This window comes from Pinus tabuliformis, chromosome 9 (genome assembly GCF_031772625.1).
Source record: "Pinus tabuliformis cultivar Carrire ecotype Pingquan chromosome 9, CPIR1, whole genome shotgun sequence".
Classification (NCBI taxonomy): Eukaryota; Viridiplantae; Streptophyta; class Pinopsida; order Pinales; family Pinaceae; genus Pinus; species Pinus tabuliformis.
This window is the reverse complement of record NC_142307.1, coordinates 1,711,208,814-1,711,223,352: the sequence shown is the minus strand read 5'-3', so window position 1 is coordinate 1,711,223,352 and position 14,539 is coordinate 1,711,208,814.

Here is a 14,539-nt window from a genome sequence, read left to right as displayed (position 1 = left end):
AGCTCCAAGAGGACCATGACAGCATATTCAACCTGATATGATTCAAGAACCTAATTCACAATTTCAATATTATGCACATCCATCTCAAAGTAATTGGAACACATCCTTTATTTGGCCATCTTGACCATCTCATCCCCAAAACTAATCTTGGCAACAAGTTCGGCAAAGAACTTATGGGAGCCATCTACAATATCCTCAATGTTTTCCTCAATATCCTCCATACCCAACTCCATTTTATCCCTACCATTCACCTCCACCAAAACCACAACCCCAACCACATCCATCTCAAATATCCACTCCCACTCAACTACCTGTACCACCATTTCCAAACTCACACATTGAAGTAGCTCAACCCACTTACAATGTTGAGGTACAACACTTCCAAACATATCCTCTTGAGCTAAATGGTATTCTCCATAGATTAGGAAGAGTATTGCAAAAAAGAGATTCTCTTAATATCATTGAAGGACCACATCCAAAAGAACAAGATTCAAATGAGAATACCAAAGGATCATGGGCTACATTTGATGAAGAGCAGGCATCAAAATCAGAGATTGAGAAATCCCCCTCTTGGTTACCATCAAATCTTCCATGTGTTCAAGAGAAAAATTAGCAAAAAGAGGAAGATTTGAATTTCACGGAAGAAGAATACATCCAAGATGATCCAAATCAGCATGTGGACCAGGGGCATCACAACTATATTGAAATATGGTTCTAGACAGTCACTAAGTTGCAACAATACTCTCTTCTTCAATTGTGCTTGATATCATCAAAATCAAAGAATCAATCTCTTACATCTAGGCACATGTCAAAGAATACATTTCAAGCCTACACATTAGTTTATCCGTCATCTTGATGTGCACTTGGCTTCATTGGAAGTATTCCTACACTTGAAAATGATTTTGTTTTTTTTAAAGTAGAATAGGATAGGAAAAGAAATGAAAAATGAAAAATAAGATAAAAAATAAAAATCTCAAGTGAAAACCTCCTTTGAGGCGCTTGAGATTGGCTCATTGATTGAAAACCTCCATGAGGTGGTCAATGGGTTGGGAAGAAAAAAAAAAGTGAAAAAGAAAAGATATTAGGTGAAAACCTCCTTTGAGGCGCCTAGGCAGACCTACAAGTCGAAAACCTCATTGAGGCGACTAGTAGGCTTACAATAAAAAATAAAAATAAAAATCTCCACTCCATGTATCTCTCTGATGAATGTAGGTTCTCTCCATAGAAAATTTTAGGGGCGAATGTTCGCTCTTTGGCGAAATTAAGGGGTTTTAAATTTTTAGTGGGCGAATATTTTGTATCATAGCACATTTTTACAAATCACCTCAAATAGCCCACCTTATTTTAAGGGAGAGGGTAAAAAAGGTAAATTTAGCCCTTGAAATTAGGAGTTACAACCTTCCATTCGCCCATTTTCAAGAATAGGTTTTATTTAAGTGAATCCATTCGCCCATTTTCAAGAATAGGTTTTATTTAAGTGAATCCTATGGGCCAAAGGCTCAAATACCATATTTATAAAAGAGGTATGGTAAATTAATATAAATATAAATAAATGAGAGGTATGGTAAATAAATAAAACATTTTTTATATTTACTCCATAAGTCACCTTATATACATGCAAGGGTGTAAACAAATAAAAATATAAGTAAAGTGGAGGTATGGTAAATAAATAAAACGCCTTTTTATACTTACTCAAAAGGTATGGTAAATAAATAAAAAAAATAAAACCTCTTTTTATATTTAGTCCATAACCCTCGTTCTATTTATGAAGGCTCAAGAAAGAGGCATTATTTAAGTGAATCCTATGGGCCAAATACCATATTTGTAAAAGAGGTATGGTAAATTAATAAAAATATAAATAAACGAGAGGTATGGTAAACAAATAAAACATTTTTTTATATTTACTCCATAAGTCACCTTATATTTACGAACACTCAAAAAATGAGTTATATTTAGGTGAAACCTATGGGCAAACTACTATGGGACAAATACCATGGACTCGATTATTATTAATACCATGCAAAAAAAATTTATTAACCCTAATATTAGTATTAATAAAAATAAAAATGGCACATGGTATTGACCCATGGTATTCACCAAAATGGCACATGGTATTGACCCATGGTATTCACCTAGAATGTAGCCTATTTAAATGGGGGAATTAACCCAGCATAGATCCATCTTTACTCTGGATCTACTAACCCCCGAGAGGTATCAAATATTGTGATATGCAAACTAGCATAGAGTGAAAAAATATTTGATCCGATCAAGAGTAAAAATGGATGTTGTAATTTAATGTATGTTAAACATTTTAGCTTGGTTAAAATAAAATAAAAATCAACTATTAATTTTATTAATTTTTATAAATTACTAATAGTAATTTTTAAGCTCCAGGTTTATGAGAAACCATGGTATTGACCCATGGTAATACCATGGTATTCATGTGAGCATAGAATATTTAAAGGGGAAATTATATCATCTTAGATCCATCTTAATTTTGGGTCTACCAAGTGCTCAGAGGGATAAATAGATTTCATCCCCCTAAGAGTGGTAGATGTGGAGTTAAGATGGATATAGGTTGGTTTTTATGATAATGAAGATATTAAATAGACTTAGGAAATTATATTGTAAAAACATCTTAAGGTGAATGGTTAAAGCATAGACATTGGACAAGTATATTTGTATACTTCTATTTTAAACTGAAACAAATCCAGGGCTAAAAGGAATGGATTGATTGCACTAGTCATCCTTCTATAACTTTCCAACATATGCTGGAGTAAACAGATTATAATTTGGGTAATTTTTCTAATTGCAAACAGGAACATACTTGTGTATTGGCAGGGTGGTTACGAGGTCCCTAGAAGTGATGAATTTGAATTTTTCTTGGTTTTATATATAGTATTAGGTTTTTTCTCATGCTTTCTGTGAATGGCATGGGTGAATTTTATCCTACACCCACTAGGTTATCGATATGTAATTTCGGTAATTTTGATTTCAAAAGATATTTTAAAGAAATGAAATGATTTCATTTGTGTATTCAATAAACACAAGATTTTATAATAGAGTAAAATATTCGCCATGCCTAGTGAGAGATTCCCCAAAAAATTATATATACATATCATATTATTGATAAAATCACCTTCCATTTTTCCTATATACCATGGAGATTCACCCATTTATTATACATGTAAATTTAGGGGGGGTTCTTAAAATTTTCCCTGGTTCTCTCCAACATCTGCAAGCAACAAAAACAAGTTGGCACCAAAGAAAAGAAAAAATTGGTCAAAATTCTAGTCAAAGGAAGTCAAACTCGGGCTTTCTCCTCCTTTGCTCAGACTCTATAGAAGGACCAATGTCATGCAAATCCATCACTCTCATCTATTTCCACCATCCAGTCATCATTCCCAATCTTTTACACTCATTTTCCTTACTATTCTGAAATACTACAGGAATGCTCTGTTTTACTACAGGAAACAGAAATACATAGAGCATGAAACTATTTTTGTCATATCTTGAAAAGCATGCATCCATTTGCCAAGTTGTTTCAGGGCAAGATGCATATGGATGATGGTAACACGCTCAAACGATTTCAGAAAATTCCAGTGCACATTCTTTGAGAAATCGGACTCCATCACCTACAACCATTTTTGAATTTTCTCAATATTTGTACATCCATTTAAAACATTGTTTCATGGGGAGATGCATATGGATGATGGTAACACACCCAAGAAATTTCAACAAATTCCAGTGCACGGTTGACATAAATATATTATAAACCTAAGTAAAATTAATTGAAGTGATTTACCTGTGGTTCAAAATAGACTAACAGTGATATCAAAGGAAATTATATTATTCCAAAGGACATGTTGCTGATTCATAACCAATAAAGGTTGAAAATAAAAATAAAAATCTAGTGGTGTGTAATAAATAAATTTTAACCTATCTCAAATGAACTAATACATTTTGGTGGTCCATAATAAATAAATATTAACATTAAAGAAAACATGTTATTTGAAGTGAATTTTTGATGATATGTAATAAATAAATTCTCACTTATATTAAATGATTTTTTTTTTTTTTACCTTTGTAATGCATCATTTTGTCAATTTTGTATTTTAATAATAAAGTTAGGAGATTTCTATTAAAATAATTTTAAAATAAATATATTAATACATCATGACCAATCCAAAACAATAATTATTGGAAATTTTACAAAATTATTGAAAGAATTTATAATAAAGAAACTAATTGTTCAAAACATGAATTAAGAGAGTAGATTCAGATGAAGACACCAAATATGAATTTGCAAAAATGTTGTAGCAGTTACACCCAAAAGGAGAAGGAGAAGCACTATGTGATTTCTTACCCTGGTTGGATACTTGAGTTGACTCATTGGGATCTAGGGGAGCAATTTTGACAGTTGGAGAAGAATTTTCACTTGATTGGACTAGGTAGCAATGACCATTTTCCAATTCCACACACCTAGGCTAGAGTGCACTATGTTCATCCTATGCCTATTAAATTAAAGCCCTGTGTCAAATGAGAAATTTTGTGATTATTCACACCTTGGACTCCAAATTGACTAGATGGATTTTAAAGGAGAGGATTTCAAGTCTTCTATAGCCCCATCCAATAGACCCAACTCTTTCTTGACAACTGCAAGAACCCAAGAGGGAATAATAAAGTTGGGACAAAGCCCACAATGAAAGGGTACTAAGATTGATAGAGGAAAGACTAGGACTGGTGGCCAAAGGAAATATTGAGGGCATACGAGGCAATTAGAGATTTTGAGTGATAAAAAACCAGCAGTGCAAGGGGACTTCTCCCATTCCCACAGTGAAACCATGAAATTCCATGATTGAAACTCTAGATAGCCATAAATTATAGCAATAGGGAGTTTCGTCTTCACACCTACTTGGAGCGTGAGAGTGAGCTCAAGCTAGCGGAGAGGAATGGCGCATGAACACGGGTTGATGAAAAATAATGACTCTGCATGAAACAATGAAATTGGGGAAATGCCACACCGAGCATGAGAGGTGACAACATTTAATGTGATGGGGTTCAAAGTATTGCGAGGGGGAATCACTAATTGTTAACCATTGCAATGTTCAAGGGGTCAAGGAGGGATTTATTTGGTTGTAGGTGGGTTAGAGAAATTTTGGAGCTAAGGACACCATAAAAGTCCACCTTAGGGAAGTGAGGATGATAAAAAAAATTCAAGAAAAAATAGTTTCCAACCTGGAAACAATGGGAATGGTCCTAGATTGTAGGTGACGAACAATGCTTTTAGAGTCACTATTTATAATGAGATTTTGAATATTAACAAAGGACATCAATTTAACACATTACAAAATGGTGTAGGCTTTAACTAGATTATTGATGGCGATATCTAAGTCAAAACTATATTTCCTCGGCAATAAAAAAGGTTTGGTCTAGTTGACTAACAATGCCTTTAGAGTCAAGAATTATAAGAGGATTAAGAGAGTACATCAATTTAACACATTGAAAATGGGTGTAGGCTTTAAATTGGTTTCACCAATTATAATGAGGTTTTGAGGATTAATAGAGGACATCAATTTAACACATTGCAAAACAATGTGGGCTTTAACTTGATTATTGGTGGTGATACCTAAGTGAAAACTATGTTTCCTCTATCGTAAAAAAGGAACCCTTGGGCCCACACTTGTTGCTTCAATTTTATCTTATTTTCTTAATATTATAGTGAAATAAATGATAGGGACATTCACATATATAAACTTTATAGTCATAGAAGTTGTAATATATGAAGGAATGTGGCATGATGTTGAAAAGAAAAAGCAAAAAATTACAAATTTGAAGATTATGACGTTTGGTTGCCATTCTTGAATGTGCATAAACTTCTCGTCATTATTCAAGGAAAATTATTTGTGAATGTGCATTGAATCATCACGATTATTCTATGAAAATTACTTCACTTGAAATAGCTTGTTGATGGTTCCTAAGGGGGCATATTTTCATTTTTGTCATATGTCTTTAAGTCTTGAATTTGTTAACATGTTTTCTTGTATGTTTCCTCTGTCGTAAAGAAGTAACCCTCGGGCCCACACTTATTGCATCAATTTTATTTTATTTTCTTAATATTATAGTGAAAGAAATGATAGACACATTCACATATATACATTTTATAGTCATAGGAGTTGCAATATCTGAAGGAATGTGGTATGATGTTGAAAAGAAAAAGCAAAAAATTACAAACTTGAAGACTATGACGTTTGGTTGTCATTCTTGAATGTGCATAGACTTCTCACCATTATTCAAGGAAAATTATTTCACTTGAAATAACTTGTTGATGGTCCCTGAGGGAGCATATTTTGATTTTTTCCATATATCTTTAAGTCTTGAATTTGTTAACATATTTCCTTACATTGTGTAAGATAAACTCTTAATTAATAAAAAATAGTTTTAAGTCTCACATAAAAAATGGTTTCAATGTAAATAGTATTCACGAGAAAACCAATATCCATTGTGGTCATTATTAAGACTACCTTATCTTAATAAAGTTATATATATTTTAAAATCATTTAACTTTAACATTTTAAAATAATTTAACTTCTTATTGATAAATATCATCTTTCCCAAATTTTACAAAATACTCTTATAACATTTATAAAATATAATTATGTTTGAAATATTATATTTATATATTAAAAAAATTAATAGTAAATATATATATAAACAGTTGCATCGTTATATTATAGTAAGCATTGAGGGTTAGTTCAGTTGGTCAAGTCTCGTAGTTAAAATTTGTTTCATAGTGCATCATCTTCAATGATTAACTTGACAGAAATAGAGTTAATAGAAACTCATCCATCAGCCCGATGGGCTCTCCCTTCCATAAGCCCATCAGAAGTTTATGGTGATTTATTTGTGTTTCATTTGAAAGCTATAACTAGAATTACTGTTAAATAATGTTTCTCAGATCCAAGAAAATGTTGAATCCATTCAAACCATTTCCCTTTTAGATCCTAAAAAGCTTCAGGAAGAAGCTCGAAGACATGGTACTTCTTATCTACATCTTGGCTGTATCCGGGTGGGCATAAATTATTTAACCCACAGAGGGCTTAATACATATGTGTTGGCTACTATCATATATCTCACGCATAATAGATATACTAATTCATTAATTGGTGGTATCATGGCTCCTTTATCAAATGGTCCTGTATGGTTTGATTGCCACCCAAATTTCTCAGTATATGTGTATGATGAACACATTAAGGACATCCTCCAATTGCAAATCAAAACTAGTGGTTTTGATATGAAAAGAAAAAGGAAAAACATTGCAGTTCATACTAGAGGGTGTTTCAGGCACACCAACACATTATATCCAACCATTCTGCATACACCCAGTCAAGAGTCAAAATCCAGCACCCTGGTAATCACTGATGCTCACAATCAAAAAATTGAGCATCAGACCATCAAATGGGAAGATCTCAGCTTTCCTGAAAGCTGGGTAGTAGATCTACCTCAGTCGCCCAAAGTTCAAAGTATCATGACTGCTCAGATACAAGAAGGACCAGCTAAAGCTACTTTGTCCTTCCCTAGAAGATCTACTTTGGATTGCAAAATAATACAAGAAGCCTGTCAAGCCACAAAATACCATATAAACTCATATCATATTTCATGTCATCCATCTACTTTGACATCTGTAAATACTCCATCTTTAAGCTGCTCACATGTTGATTTATTTGAACTTGCTTAGTTATTACATTTTTCCACTCTCGAAGTAAAATGTCCTATTTTCCAAACAATAGTTTGCTTACAATCTCTCGCAGAGCTTGTTCTCCACAAAACCCATAATCCTAGGACTGGTGAAGCTCCTCCTACCACTTCTGCAAATTCCTGTCCAAATCCTAAATGTGCAGATATACCATTTCCTCATGATACTATCATGATGATACATGAGTTACCGTCTCTTGAAAATGAAGATCCATGTCTTACTGAAATGTTTAGTAAGATGCGTCCTCCTGGAACTTAGCAATATGGTTGAGGATATCTTGAACAACTTGACTATATAATTCCTTCGTCAAGATTCCAAAACTTTGTTCCTTCAGACTGCAAAAAGCCATCAAAAACAGAGATGTATAATTTTTTCTCTCTTATGGATGGATGCCCAAAGAATAGAATTCATGCCAAATGGATGAAAAATATGCTAAATTGGGATTTGCATACTCACCCTGAGTCCCAAGAATTTGGTCTTAGTACAACTGCTCAAGATAAAAATACACTTTCCCTACAATGGAAAAGCTTTATGGACAACAAAAACTCATGGATCTCCTTTTATACCTGGAGAAAATTAGGAGACCAAACATAAGTACAAATGGCAGATGCAGAATCATCATCTATATAAAAACATTCCTGGACAACCTGTGATGGAAGCAAACTAGAAACTAGCAGTACCTTCCCTCCATTCAAGGGAATTGTGCTAGGAGAAGCAACAAACACTGCCAAAGCCATTCGTTTAGTGTCAAAAGATGACTCAACCCTAGGGATAGATGGAAGGACATAGAAAGCCAGTGAACAAATCAAATGGACAAACTCTGCAATTAAAGGGCTTGAAATGAATATGGCAAAAACCACTCAGAAAAATGAATGCTTTGATACTGTACAAGTTGCTGTAAATAATGTAAATAAGCACTTGAATGATATGAATTTTTCAGTTTAAGTTTTGAAAGGATTTCTCAAAGAATCTTCAACACAGATAAAAGAGATGGATAAAAGAATGGATTCGAGACTCAAATCCACTCAAGATCTCATAGGAAAACTTTTTGAGCATTTTGACAAGCTCACTATAACTCCAAAAGATAAAAACATCCCCACTTCCATGTTGTTTATCCATCATGTGCCCATCCAGCGTGCAAATAAATCTATAGAGAAATTCCCTCTTCTTTTCCCCAAAGAAATGCCCAAAGAACAAGTTGAGTCTCCTAAAAAGTCTATTTCTTCATTCCTAGAAGACATATCCAAAGAAGAAAAACCTGACTCCTCAAGTCACCATCTTTTTCCCATCTATGAACCATTGTATAGTCAATTCACCAGATATCTAGCTCCCGATCTCAGTGGAAATGGAAAAATTCCTGAGACACATACTTTTTTAGTCTGGGCTCCTACAAGCAATGGAATATAGATGGACTAAGTGCTGGTCAAATCAGGCAAATTATTGATCATATGTATACTGAATACAAATTGATGTGTATGAGGGGAAAGTCTAAAGTTGAATCATGTAAAAACCTCATACAATGTTTCATAGGCCCCTTATAGAGATGTTGGGAAGTAGAGTCTTCTCCTGCTCTAATTAATAAAATGGAAGCATAAGTAGTCAATGATGAATAAGGAGATATATTCCATAAAGAGGATGGATATCCCCAAAATAACATGATAGGAGCTTTAACTTCATTCATCCTTGAACACTGGTGTGGGGAACTGTTGAAATTGCAACTAAACATGAAATGATTCTAATGAATCTAAAATGCAGAAAAATGTCACAATATGAAGACTTTCACAGGGATTGGACTCAAAGAATTTATGAGGTTAAAGATAGCCAAAATGCCTTATGGAAACAAGTCTACTTAGCAACACTTCCATCTAAATTTGTAGAATATATCCAAAGGCAAGAATTTTTCCAAACATCTTTTGAGACATATACACGGGGAGAAATATATTGTAACATCAAAAAAGCATTGGTAGGCTTATGTACTAGCATGAAGGTAAATAAGTCTCTGCAAAAATTATCTAGACTACCTAACAGTAAGTCTATCTGCAGCAAATATGGATTATCAATTAATGATCCTATTGTATAGAAAAGAAAGATTAGAATTTTTTTGAAGAAAAGATAAAAATAGCCAACCAGAAATCTCCATGAGAAAACAAGAAAACATCCCATAAAAGGGTATTACAGGACCATGCCCAACACACATTATTTTGCGCCAAAGGATATTCACCTCAAATTGCAGAGGCAAAAAATGATCACTTGTTGGCTATGTGGAGAAAGCGAGCATACAACAAATAAGTTTCCTAAGGGAAAATAATCCAGAGCAAATAGAGGCAGGAAGTCACAAGAACAAATCCTCAGAAGAACTCAGAGATAGGTAAGAAGACCACTAGTTCAATTGAAAGAGAAAGTACATTTGATGAAACAAGTCTATTTTAGTTCACCAGAATCAACTATCAATTTAGACCCAGATCGTAGTGATGAACATCCAAACATGCATATACAATAGTGTGATTGCACAGACACTGACGAATGTCATTGCAGCCTCTCTGAAATTGAATCAGACTTTGATTTAGAAGACTAAGATGAAAAAACTACATAGAAAGAAAAGGTGTGTATGGCACATACCATAGATGATGATGAATCTAAAGTACTGTCAAGGATCAAGATGCTTGCAGAAGGAGAACTAAAAGAAAAAATCTTAGAAAAATTCCAACAAACCATGCACAGATGCACTAGTAGTTCTTCAAAGGGTACCATCTCTAAAGTTTTGTTTGTGGATAACTCTTATGAAAAGAATACAAAATCTTTCCAAAGAAACCAACAACATACAAAGCCCAAATCCTTGACCCTAGGGGAAGTCAGCCATGAAATTCATCATCTAAAGAAAGAAATTGTTGAGATCAAAACAAAAATTTCAAAAATAGAAAAAGAAAACGACACAGAGCAAGGATATTATTAGACAAATCCCAATGTAGAGATTTTCGAAGGGAAACAACATGAGAATTTGGGATTTGGGAATATGAAAATAATGACCATACAGTATCAACAACATCATGTGTTGTTAAAAATAGATATCCAAGGAGAAATCTTCACAATGAGAACATTAATAGACTCAAGAGAAGATATTAATGTTTTGAATAAAAAGCTAATCCCTGCAAAATTTTGGACAACTGCACACAGGCAAGTTACTGGAGTAGGAACACAAGAATTCAAATATGAAGTTCCTAAAGCCACAATCTATTTCTCAAATTACTGTATGAATGTAAAATTTGTAGTCAGCAATATTCCCATAGATTGTATCCTAGGAAATGTTTTCCTAGCTGTTGTTGAGCCACATGGGTCAGCCAGATTACCAGATGGTAAGGCTGGTTATTTCATATCCATCCCCAACCATAAAGGATTTTTGCAAACTATTACTCTGCCATTTATCTCAACGCCCAGGATCTCTACAATGGTCCAAACCATGCAAGAAGTAAGTCTGACAACACAAAAGATAGAAGAAATGAAAGATTTCAAAAATTCCTTAAGGATAAAAGAACAACTCCAATCCCTCAAATTGAAACACAGGATTTCAGATCTAAAAGAATATCTTGAAAGACAATGTTGTTCAGAAAACCCAAATGCTTTATGGCACAGGAAGAAACACACAGTCAAATTTCCCTTCAAAGAAGACTATGTAGGAAAGCCTTGCAAAAGTCGGGCAATTCCTATGAATAGAGAATATCAAGTATTATGTCAAAAAGAGATTGCAGATCTCTTAAAAAGAGGGTTAATCAGAGAATCTAGCAGTCCCTGGAACTGTTATGGATTTTATGTCAACAAACACCCAGAACAGATTAGGGGGGTCCCCAGATTGGTTATAAATTACAAACCTCTAAATGCTGTGCTAGCCGATGACACATATCCAATCCCCCACAAAAGCAGTTTGATAAGCAGGATATTGGGTGCCAAAATCTTCTCCAAGTTCGACATGAAATCTAGTTTTTGGCAAGTTTCCATACAAGAAGAAGATAGGTTCAAAACTTCTTTTAATATTCCTGCTGGACACTATGAATGGAATGTCATGCCTTTTTGTTTAAGGCATGCACCATCCAAATTCCAGAAGATAATGGATGATATTTTTAAGCCATACTTTGATTGGCTTATTGTGTATATAGATGTTGTACTCATTTTTTCAAATTCTATTGAAGAACATTTTAAACATGTTCAGAAATTCTCACAGGTAGTAAAGAATAATGGTCTAGTACTAAGCAAGAAGAAAATGGATTTGTTTCAAACAAATATCAAATTCCTCGGACATAGTATTGAAGATGGGCAGATCACACTACATAAACATGCATTAGATTTCACTGACAAATTTCCTGATAATATTACAGATAAGACGTAGCTACAGAGATTCTTAGGATGCCTAAATTATGTCAATAATTTCTATAAAGGGTGTGCTTCAAACCGAAGCCTACTGAACCAGAGGTTGAAAAAAGAACTAGTACCATGGATTGAAGAACATACTGTTGTAGTCAGGAAAATAAAAGCCAAGGTAAAAACTTTACCCATTCTCTATGTTGTAGATGAAAATCTTCCAAAAAATGTAGAAAGTGATGCCAGTAATATTGGATAGGGAGGAATTTAAAGCGAATAAAAGATGGAGAAGAACAAGTCATACAATTTTCCTCAGGAACATGGAATTTGACCGAACATAATTATTAAACAATTGAAAAGGAAGTCAAAGTGGCTTGGAATTGTATTGACAAGTTCGATCTCCACCTTGTACACAAGAAATTTTTACTTAGAACTGATGCCTCTGCACTCAAAAAAGTTTTGACAAAAGACATTAAAAAGTCTAGTGAATCCAAGTTTGCTAGATGGCAAGCATTGTTTGCAAATTTTGATTTTGATGTTGAGCATATAAAGGGAGAAAGAAATTGTCTACCAAATTTTTTGAGTCAGGAGTATCTGAAAAAAGAAAATCATCTAATGGTTATTTTCACTGAATGGGACCCTACAACACAACAAGAAAAACTTAGAAATATCCCAGACAACACCTCATGGCCAATCTATGTAGAAAAATGGAAACCCACTTGGCAATTAAGAAACACCAAAGTTATGGATGCAAATCTACAGCCTCATAAGGACTTACAACACCTTGTACCAGAAAGAAAGATTTACCCTAAGTCCAACACTTGGATACATGATATGGTGTATAAGAATTCAATGATGTATTATAATCTTGCAGATGAAGCATTAAGGGAAAGTTTTCATGATATCAGTCTGATATGGAATGAGGGAAGCAATAGAACCAAAACATTCCATAAATATTATACTATCAATAGAACCAGATATCCTGAACATCCTGCAAGAATAATGTGGCCACAAAAGGATCTGAACCTTGTATTTCTTGACAATGTTTATAATTTCTAGGGCTATAAAGATCTCTGGTAGGATCTCTTATGCAGAGAAGAAAAATCAGAAATACATTACACATTATTAAAATTTGGACCTGTCTTCATTACAGAGTCACTGTTACAACCAACTTGGTTACATGAATGGTGGAGATGGTATGGGATAAATAAGGCTGCTATGGATCCAAGGTACTTTGAAATAGACTTTCAAAGTGATTTCCAAGAGTGCATGGAGTGTTTTCACCTTCCCTGTAAGGTTATTGCATATCTAAAGAATTTTTCTGATGATCACATGTTAGGCTACTTCATGAGAGGACATAATCATTGGTTAGTATTAACCAAAGTAAACCATCAGGTTATCCTCGGGAAACCAATGATTGTCCGAAGGATTTATACAAAAGCATGGGAGACTAGTGGAGCATACCATCATAATAATGGTGATTCCCTGGTACAAATCCATTGGGAATGTAACTTAAAAGACTCCAAGGGTTCTCATGGGCTCCTCCTGAAAAGCATCCACAATGTACAGTAATGTCTTGTCACTTGACTTTGATAGTGACCGATTTTCATGGGATTTTACGACAAAAAATCTCCACATTGTAAATATCTTTTCCGTAGGATTTGGAATAATCTCTACTTTGTAAAAAAAATTTGATTTTTTGAGACTCGGAGCACTTCTCCGACTTTTGGTGTGATTTGATCCACATCTCGGAATCTCAATATGATTGTTTTTTGGTGTGATTTGATCCATATCTCAGAATCTCAGTACGATTGTCTAATGTTTGTCCCCTTCTCATCCTATAAAAAGAGAGAAGTAAGGCTCATTGGGGTATTCGGAGTTGGAGAGTCTGAGAGTGAGAATCTTGTTGTTTGAAGTCTGAGATAATCTTCTTGCTTTGCATCTGCGAACGTCTGTGTTCGATCTGCTTGCATCACGAAGAAAGTCTCTTTAGAGTCGAGTTTGAAAAGCCTACGTATTAGGGCCTAACAACCTTGGTAAGAACCTAAAGTGGTTGAACTCATTAAGTTTGAGTCTGTGTTTGTTTCAGAAAGTTCAAAGACAGAGTTTGCAAAGGGCTAGGTAGCCTTTGGAGTGCATCTTAATATAAGGTGTATCGTTTGGTAAATGCCCAAGCAGTCCGTCTTTGATTGAAGTTTCTCTAAATCTTCCAACGTTGTAATTCATATTAAATCAATAAAAGAGAGAATTTTTTCAAAGTATTCCGCATGAGTTTATGTTTTGTTATGCTATTTTAAATATTCTATGGGAGGAGAAGTTCATCTGAGGTTCGTCGGGGATCGAGGGACGTTTTTCTCGTGTTGGCAAGAGGTTGTTGAAGAGCGTTATTGGGTAAAGATCCAGAAATTCATATAAGAGTTCGTGTATTAT